The following is an 8740-nucleotide window of genomic DNA, read 5'->3' on the forward strand; positions in this document are numbered from 1 at the left end:
ACGGGGGCAAGTCAGGCCTCATTCCCTCTGACAGGAGACCTAAGACACCAAGAGGTCCTGCCTACAAATGCAACCTTCCCGAAAGATACAGGGAGGCCAAGACCTATAGACCAAGTAAAGAGTTTAAGCGAAACTGGAGGAACACACAGTCATCTTTCCTGAAAATGCAAAAAACCAAGTGCACCCCTTCTGGCGAACAGAAAAGTATTTTTGAGCATATGCCTGTCCATCCTCCAAGGGTGGGTGCCAGACTCAATAGATTCGCACAAATATGGATGAAAAACGCCAAAAACCCTTGGACCATTTCCACAATCAAGTTCGGTCACAAGTGGAGGTTCTTAAACAGAATTCTCAGAAACCACTTTTGCCCAACCAGACTCCAGTCAAGAGAAAGATCATACTAAAATGTATAACAGAGTTAAAACAAAAGGAGGCTATCCTGCAGGTTCCATTATGTCAAAGGGGCAGAGGATTCTACTCCCCCCCTATTTCTTGTAAAAAAGAAAAACGGGATTTACAACCAGTGCTGGACTTAAAGAGACTCAACAAGAACATCAAATTAGATTCCTTCAAGATGGAAAGCCTCCAGTCCATACTATTAGCATTGAATCTAAGAGATTGGATGCTGTCTGTAGATTTGTAGGACGCCTATCTACACAACCCAATACATCATGCCTTTCAAAAATCTCACCGGCTCCCGGGACCTTCACCAAAGTTCTTCTACCCATCATTGCATATCCCAGAGAGAGAGGTCTAAGATTACACCATTATCTGGAAGACATACTATTTCTAGCAGAAAGTCACCAGGTCTTGATCCAGCATCGGGAGATCTTACTGACAACCCTTTAAGATTTCGGTTGGCTAGTCAACTGGCAAAAGAGCAAACTGCAGCCTACACAGAATATGGTATTCCTGGGGGCAGAATTGGACACCATTCTGGACAGAGTACAGCTTCCTCAGGAGAAGGTCATGCCTCTAATTCAAAAGATACAGAGGCTAATCTCAGCCACACATTTACCGGCCAGAGTTTGTATGAGTGTTCTGGGGTCCATGTCTACAACTCTGCCCATGATCCAGTGGTCCCAGTGGCACACAAGCAGGGCCGAACTGGGAATAAAAACCAGCCCTGGAAAAAATTTCATACCAGCCCCACAGCATTATTATACCAGCCCAACAGCATAACGTCATTATTTTCTTGTTCATGAAAGGGAAAACCATACATTTTAAAGCACATTTGATGAAGAGAGTATTATATATAGATATAGATATGAAATCACATAGGGCTTTTATATATATATATATATATATATATATATATATATATATATATATATATATACACAAATTCCAGACTCCCTCAGAGACTGCAGACATGATACAGGAAATGGTCAGATACTGCAGACATGATGCAAGAGCTCAATGCAGCCTCACCAGTGCCCATCAAATACAGCCTCACTGTCCCCATCAATGCAGCCTCACTGTGCCCACAAATGCGGCCTCACTGTGCCCACAAATGCGGCCTCACTGTGTCGATCATTTGCAGCTCTACTGTGCCGTGAATGCAGTCTCACTGTGCCCATCATTGCAGCCCCTCCTGTGCCCCATGTCCCAGTCTGCAGTCCCTGTCTGTGGGAAGGTGTGTTGTTGATGCTCGGTACCGTACCTTGCATGCCAGCAGGATATCCATTACCGCCAGCAGCAGGCAGGGTCTGTTCTCGTTTTGGATGGGGACGGTGCTCCTTCCAGAGGATCTGTTTACTGTGAGATGGAGTGGTCCCTGGCCACCTGCACCTTCAGCTGTCCTCATTTTCCGGCACCAGTCAGCCTATCCTCTGGTCCTGGGGAAGTGGAGAGCACTGGGTGGAAGCTGGAGAGAAGGGGGAGCAGAGAGTACTGGCGGGGTTGGAGAACACATGGGTGGGGGCAAAGAACAGGGGGGAGAGGAGATCACAGGGGTGGGGAGCAGAGAGCGCTGGGGGGGGAACTTGAGAGCACTGGGGGGGGGGGGGCAAAAAGAACAGAGGTGGAGAGCATGGTAGGCTGAGAGCACTGGGGGGCTAAGAGTGTGGGGTGGTGAAGAGCACTGGGGGGGAAGAAAAACAAGGGTGGAGAGCACGGGGGCTGGAGAGTACTGGGGGTACAAAGAGCAGGGGGAGTGGAGAGCAATGGGGGGGAGCTTGAGAGCACCAGTGGGGGCCAGAAAGAATGGAGGTGGAAAGCACGGGGGACTGGAGAGCACTATGGGGGGGTGCAGAGCACTGGTAGGGGCAAAATGCAGGGGGGAGTGGAGAGTACAGGGGTGGGGAGTGGAGAGTGCTGGGGGGGGCAGAAAAACAGGGGTGGAGAGCAATGGGGGGGAGCTTGAGAGCACCAGTGGGGGCCAGAAAGAACAGAGGTGGAAAGCACTGGGGATTGGAGAGCACTATGGGGGGGGGGGGTGGAGAGCACTGGTAGGGTTGAAGAGCACATGGGTGGGGGCAAAATGCAGGGGGGAGTGGAGAGTACAGGGGTGGGGAGTGGAGAGTACTGGGGAGCCAAAAAGAACAGGGGTGGAGAGCACAGGGGGGTAGAGAGCACTGGGGGGGGGGGGGCTGGAGAGCACCAGGGGGCCAGAAAGAACAGGGGTGGGGAAAATGGGGGGCTGGAGAGCACTGGGGTGGGGGCTGCAGAGTGATAGGGAGAGCTGGAGAGCACGGGGGGGTGAAAGAACAGGGGGGAGACCACTGGAGGGAGTGGAGAGCACGGGGGGGAAAGAACAGGGGGGAGAGGAGAGCACTGGGGAGGAGAGGAGAGCACGGGGGAGGGGGGAGAACGCGGGGAGAGCACTGCGAGGAGTGGAGAGCACTGGGGGGAAGAATAGGGGGGAGAACAGGAGGGGAGAGCACTGGGGGGGGGGGGTGGAGAGCACTGGGGGGAAGGGAACAGGGGGGAAAGCACTAGGGGGAGTGGAGAACAGGGGGGAGAACACTGGGAGGGGGAACAGGGGAAGAGCACTGGGGGGGAGAACAGGGGGGAGAGCACTGGGAGGGTGAACAGGGGGGGAGAGCACTGGGGGGAGTGGAGAGCACTGGTGGTGATGGGAGGGAGAGCACTGGGGGGAGTGGAGAGCACTGGGGGGGCACAGGGGGAGAACAGGAGGGGAGAGCACTGGGGGGAGTGGAGAGCACTGGGGGAGAACAGGGAGGAGAGCACTGGGGGGGAGAGCAGGGTGGGAGAGCACTGGGGGGAGTGGAGAGCACTGGGGGGGACATGGGGGAGAGCACTGGGGGGAGTGTAGAGCACTGGGGGGGGGGGATTACAGGGAGTCCATTACCAAAATCTAGCAGCCCAAGGACAGTGGCAGTTTCAAGCTCACGGTATAGTATCGAATATACTGGAGCTCAGAGCAGCCTTTCAGGCGCTTCTGGCGTTTGCTCCATACCTGACGGGGAAGAGCGTTTTGGTTCAAATGGACAAGTTGCAGAAACTTGGGGAATACCAGAGATTGACTTGGCGGCTACTCCTATGAACACCAAATGTCAGAGATTTCTGTCAAGAGCAAGCTTCGTAATCGGCCGAGGGAATAGACTGCCAGATCCACCCTTGGAATTTCCAGCTGGGATACACCACCAACAAAAAATACACACAAGTCTGAAGTAGGTTTTGATCTCTGGCCCAGCAAAGGAACTGGAACCCAATTTCACCAGAACCGCCGCAAGTTTTAGAGTTCCTTTACTTAGGTATTAATAAAGGACTGAGTTCAAGTACCCTTAACGTTCACGTTTACGCCCTATCGGCTAAAACAGGCATTAGATGGGCTTTACACCCCCCTGGTAATCCAGTTCATGAAGGCCTGAATAAAATTCAGACCCCTAAAAAAAAACATTCTCGGCATGGGATCTTTCAACAGTACTTGACGCACTCTCAAACCTGCCTTTTTTCCCAGCTGAGTCAATCTCTCTCTGGAACCTGACTTTGAAGTTAAAGAGGGATTCCGCCCAAAAAAAAAATATTAAAAGCCAGCAGCTAAGAATACTACAGCTGCTGACTTTTAATAAATGGACACTCACCTGTCCCGGGTTCCAGCGATGCCGGCAGCCGAGGCCGATCGACCGCTCGGGCCTCGACTGCTGCCGCCACCATTCGAGGTGAGGGAATCAGGAAGTAAAGCGAATCGGCTTCACTTCCTGGTTCCCTACTGCGCATGCGCGAGCCGCGCCGTGCAATAGGAGATCTCCGCGCTGTCACTGGGACCCGTGTGTGTCCCAGCAGACAGCGCGGCAGGGCAGGAAATGGCATAGACTCCCGTGGGAGTCTATGCCCGGAAGTGGGTGAAAATACCTGTCTTTGACAGGTATCTCCACCCCCCTCCCCCCTGAAAGGTGTCAATTGTGACACCGGAGGGGGGGGGGTGCCGATCAGCGGAGGTTCCACTTTAGGGTGGAATCCCGCTTTAACCTTCCTTATTGCCATTACATCTGCGAGAAGATTTTTGGAACTTAAAGCATTATTGATAATGGAACCATATATAATCCTCTATCCCGAGTAGTACTGAGACCCTCGGACCATTTCATCCCCAAAGTATCATCCTCTTTTCATTGCAATCAGGATATCATCCTTCCATCCTTCACTAACAACCAAGGGGAACCCCATGCATTGGATGTGAAAGCTGGCATTACCAACTATCTGGAAGCCACAGCTTCCTTTAGGAAGTCTGATAATCTCCTCATAATTCCACAGACATGGGCCTAGGAAAGGTCATCCAGCAACTTCTCGAACAATTCCATCCTGGTTGGTTAACTCTATCAAGAAGGCATACTCCATTCATTAACTGGCTATTCCTGAAGGCATCAGGGCACACTCAACCAGGGCAATGGTGACTTCATGGGCAGCATGCTGTAGAGTTTCACTAGAAACAATCTGTAAAGCAGTGACCTGGTCGTCTAGACATACGTTCATTTCTCACTATAAGACTATATAGACTATATGCTCAGCTAACAACGGCAGACTTTGGCAGATCCACTATTAGAGCCAATTCTACAGCTCTTTAAGAAATAAAACTTACATTTTTTTGCTCCCACCTGACTGGCAAATTATTTCCCAGTGTGTGCTGCCATGAAGGCGTCAGGAAAATGGAAAATTGTATATTCACCTTTCTGTAATTTTCCTTTCCTGACACATCTTCATGGCAGCACACAGAAACCCACCCTGTTCCTAGATGATATATATAGAGAATAGTGGGGGGGGAATCTCTCTTCAACTTTTATAGCTAGACCAATCCTGTCAGGTCGTGGAGGTGGAGTCAGGAAAGGAAAATGATGGAAAGGTGAGTATACAATTTTCCGTTTTATCCTTCCTAACATTTTTATTTCAATCAGAAGCAGGATAAAATTAGCTTGATATATGCATAGGCTTTTAGTAGCTTCATTAGATTGGACAGGGTTACTCTAGGTTTGGTGACGTAGAACAATATATCATTGTGGTATGCTGATAATTTATGTTCTTCGCCCCCATCTCATAATCCCCCCTATATCTAAATTATCTAAAGAAAAAAAAAAACTTTGCAGACCCCCTTTTACGGCAGTTCCATGGTATCCCCAGTTTGCTTTCATGTCATAGTAGTCCATTACATTGCAGCCTTTTCACATAACAGCACCCCATTACATTGCAGACATTTTCACATTATAGTGCCCCTTTACACATCACAGCACCCCCATTACATTAGCGTCACCTTCATGTCATAGTGCCCCTTTACATATTACAGTACCCCAATTACATTGCAGCCTTTGTCATCCATTTGAATGGGCTGCCATACCTGCTTTTCCTGCAGAAAAAAAAGGTGCATGCAGCATTTTAAAATTGCAATGGCCCTCAAATCCATTCTACTTTTGCACCATGCAACTTACCTCCAGTTCCTGCACACACAAACGCCTATTACATTAAGCATGCACTTTTTTTGCAGGAAACCCAGGCATGGCAGCCCATTTTTGCAGAAAACGCAGGCATGGCAGCCCATTCAAATGAATGGGCTGTTGTGCCTGCGCAAATGTGGGCGGCCAAAACACATACATGTGAACCAGCCAGGCCCAAAATAAGCCCATCAAGCAGTTAAATACAGACAGTAATGCCATGTGCTGTAAATTATGTGCTCTGTAAAAAAAAAAAATGCAGCCACAGCCTGGACTGCAGGTCTGGTCAAACTTAACTTAAACTTTCTACTATTTTACACATGACATGGGGATGGGGAGCTGGAGCCAGGGGAGGAGAATAGGGATGGTCCCGATGTTTGAGTCGAACGTAAGTTCGAGTCGAACATCAGGTGTTCGTCTGTTCACCGAAAAGCGAACAATTTGGGGTGTTTGCAGGAAATTCAAAAGCCATGGAACAACCTTAAAAAGTCTATGGAAGAAATCAAAAGTGCTAATTTTAAAGGCTTATATGCATGATATTGTCATAAAAAGTGTTTGGGGACATGTATCAATGCAAAAAAAGTTTTAAAAACAGCTGTTTTTTCAGAAGCAGTGATTTTAATAATGCTTAAAGTGAAACAATAAAAGTGTAATATTCCTTAAAATTTCGTACCTGGGGGGGGGTGTCTATAGTATGCCTGTAAAGTGGCGCATATTTCCTGTGTTGACAGCAGTCTGAGAGCAAAATGACATTTCTAAAGGAAAAAAAGTAATTTAAAAGTACTCACGGCTATAAATATATACTCGGTCTGACAATACACATAAAAGTTAATTGATAAAAACGGCATGGGATTCCCCCACAGGGGAAACCCGAACCAAAGTTTTGGGTCCCCCCAAATTCCATACCAGACCGGAAAAAAAAAGCCGCCTAAGATTTGCCTCCATGGGACGGGGCCTCTCAGGGGACAGTTCTTTTATAACTGAGGGCGGGACCACACAATGACATCGCCGGGTGACCCCATTCACTGACGCACGGGGACATCCCATTGTCTTTCCCGTAGTGTCAGAGGGGGCGGGTCACTTGGTTATGTAACTGGGTGGCCCTGCCCCCTCAGATGTTATGGGAAAGCCATAGGGATGTCCCCATGCGTCAGAGGGGGGTCTGGCCACCCAGCGGTGTCATTGTGTGGTCTGCCCTCAGTCATATATGAACTGTCACCTGAGAGGCCCGACGTTAATGCAGGTGCCTCATCATAGGCAGCTTTCGGGGGTTTTTTTTTTTTTTTTTTTTTACTTTTTCAGTCCATCGGAGCACGAGAAGAAGAAGACTCCGTGGGACAGTTTTGTTTTTTATTTTTTCAATAAAGGACTTGTCCCAAGGGGTGTAGTGTCTTTTTTTACCATTTTCACACATTTCTTGTGAAATAGTAGGGGTTCATTTGTAACCACTATCAAGCCTTATAAGCCCTTAAAATGAGCACTTTTGGTTTTTCATGTTCGTGTCCCATAGACTTTAACGGTGTTCGAACAAATCTTTTGCCTGTTTGCATGTTCTGGTGCAAGCCAAGCAGGGGGGGGGGGGGGTTGGGTGTTTGGCCCATCCCTAGAGGAGAAAGAAGACCTACCTTGTCCTGGCAAGCTCGGCTCCGGTATCATTTCTCCACAAACACTGTTAGTTTCACTTGACCAGGCACCAAGCAGCATTCCACTCAGCGCCGCAATCGGACTCCTCCTACCAAGGCCTCCACTCCTCCGATCAGGTACACTGTGCATGCATAGCAAGGGGCGGGGCCAGAGCATCAGTGGAGCTCAAGGCCCCCCCCCACCTGTGGCTCACTCCTCAATCAAGAAAATGCAGCACTGGCACTGCTGCACTGGGCGCGCACAGCAGATGACAGCGACAGACTGCAGGGCCACCCCCTCCATTAGTACAGACCCCCAGGACAAACCAACCCCCCTCCATTAGTACAGACCCCCCAGGACAAACCAACCCCCCTCCATTAGTACAGACCCCCCAGGACAAACCACTCCCCCTCCATTAGTACAGACCCCCCTGGACAAACCACCCCCCAGAACAAACCCCCCTCCATTAGTACAGACCCCCCAGAACAAACCACCCCCCTCCTTTGATACAGCCCCCCTCAGGAAAACCCCCCTTACATTAGTACAGACCCCCCAGGATAAACCATCCCCCCTCTATTAGTACAGACAGCACGCAGGCTTAATGGGCAGCTCTGCTTTGGGCCCCAAACAGTGACAGGGCCCTGGGCAGCTGCCTCATTTGCCCTGCGGTAAAGATGGCCCTGGACGGAACAAACAATAGAGGGGACAGAGGACAGATCTGTCTTGTTCCATTATGCATCTCGAAGGGCATAGATACTGTCCCATTAACCTTTACCCTACATATTGGATAATTATACAGTGCTTCAATCCAGTTGGTCATCGTTGGGCCTACTCCGATTACCTCTAATGTCTTCATCATGAATCCCCAGCCTATCAAACGCTTTCTCTGCGTCTATTGAGAGAAGTAGCCCTGGGGACCTACTTTTTTAAATTTCCTTCACTAGTAACAGTGTTCTAACCCCCTGTAGCTCTCCCTTCCCTTCCTGGGATGAATCCGACCTTGTCCACATGTACCAGGTCGTTCATTACCACTTTCATTCTACTAGCTAATACTTTAGCGAATAGTTTTGTATCTGCATTTAGCAGTAAGATAGGTTTGTAACTTGAACATGGGGTTGCGTCTTTTCCTTCCTTTGGAATGATGGTAATGGCAGGGCGTACCTTCTCATCTCCCATCTTGTTACTATCCCGTTCATGTAGGTGCATAGTCCAGGGATTAATATTTCTTT

Source organism: Lithobates pipiens, unplaced genomic scaffold, assembly GCF_037356315.1.
Source record: "Lithobates pipiens isolate NorthernLeopardFrog02 unplaced genomic scaffold, aLitPip1_a1.2 Scaffold_27, whole genome shotgun sequence".
NCBI lineage: Eukaryota > Metazoa > Chordata > Amphibia > Anura > Ranidae > Lithobates > Lithobates pipiens.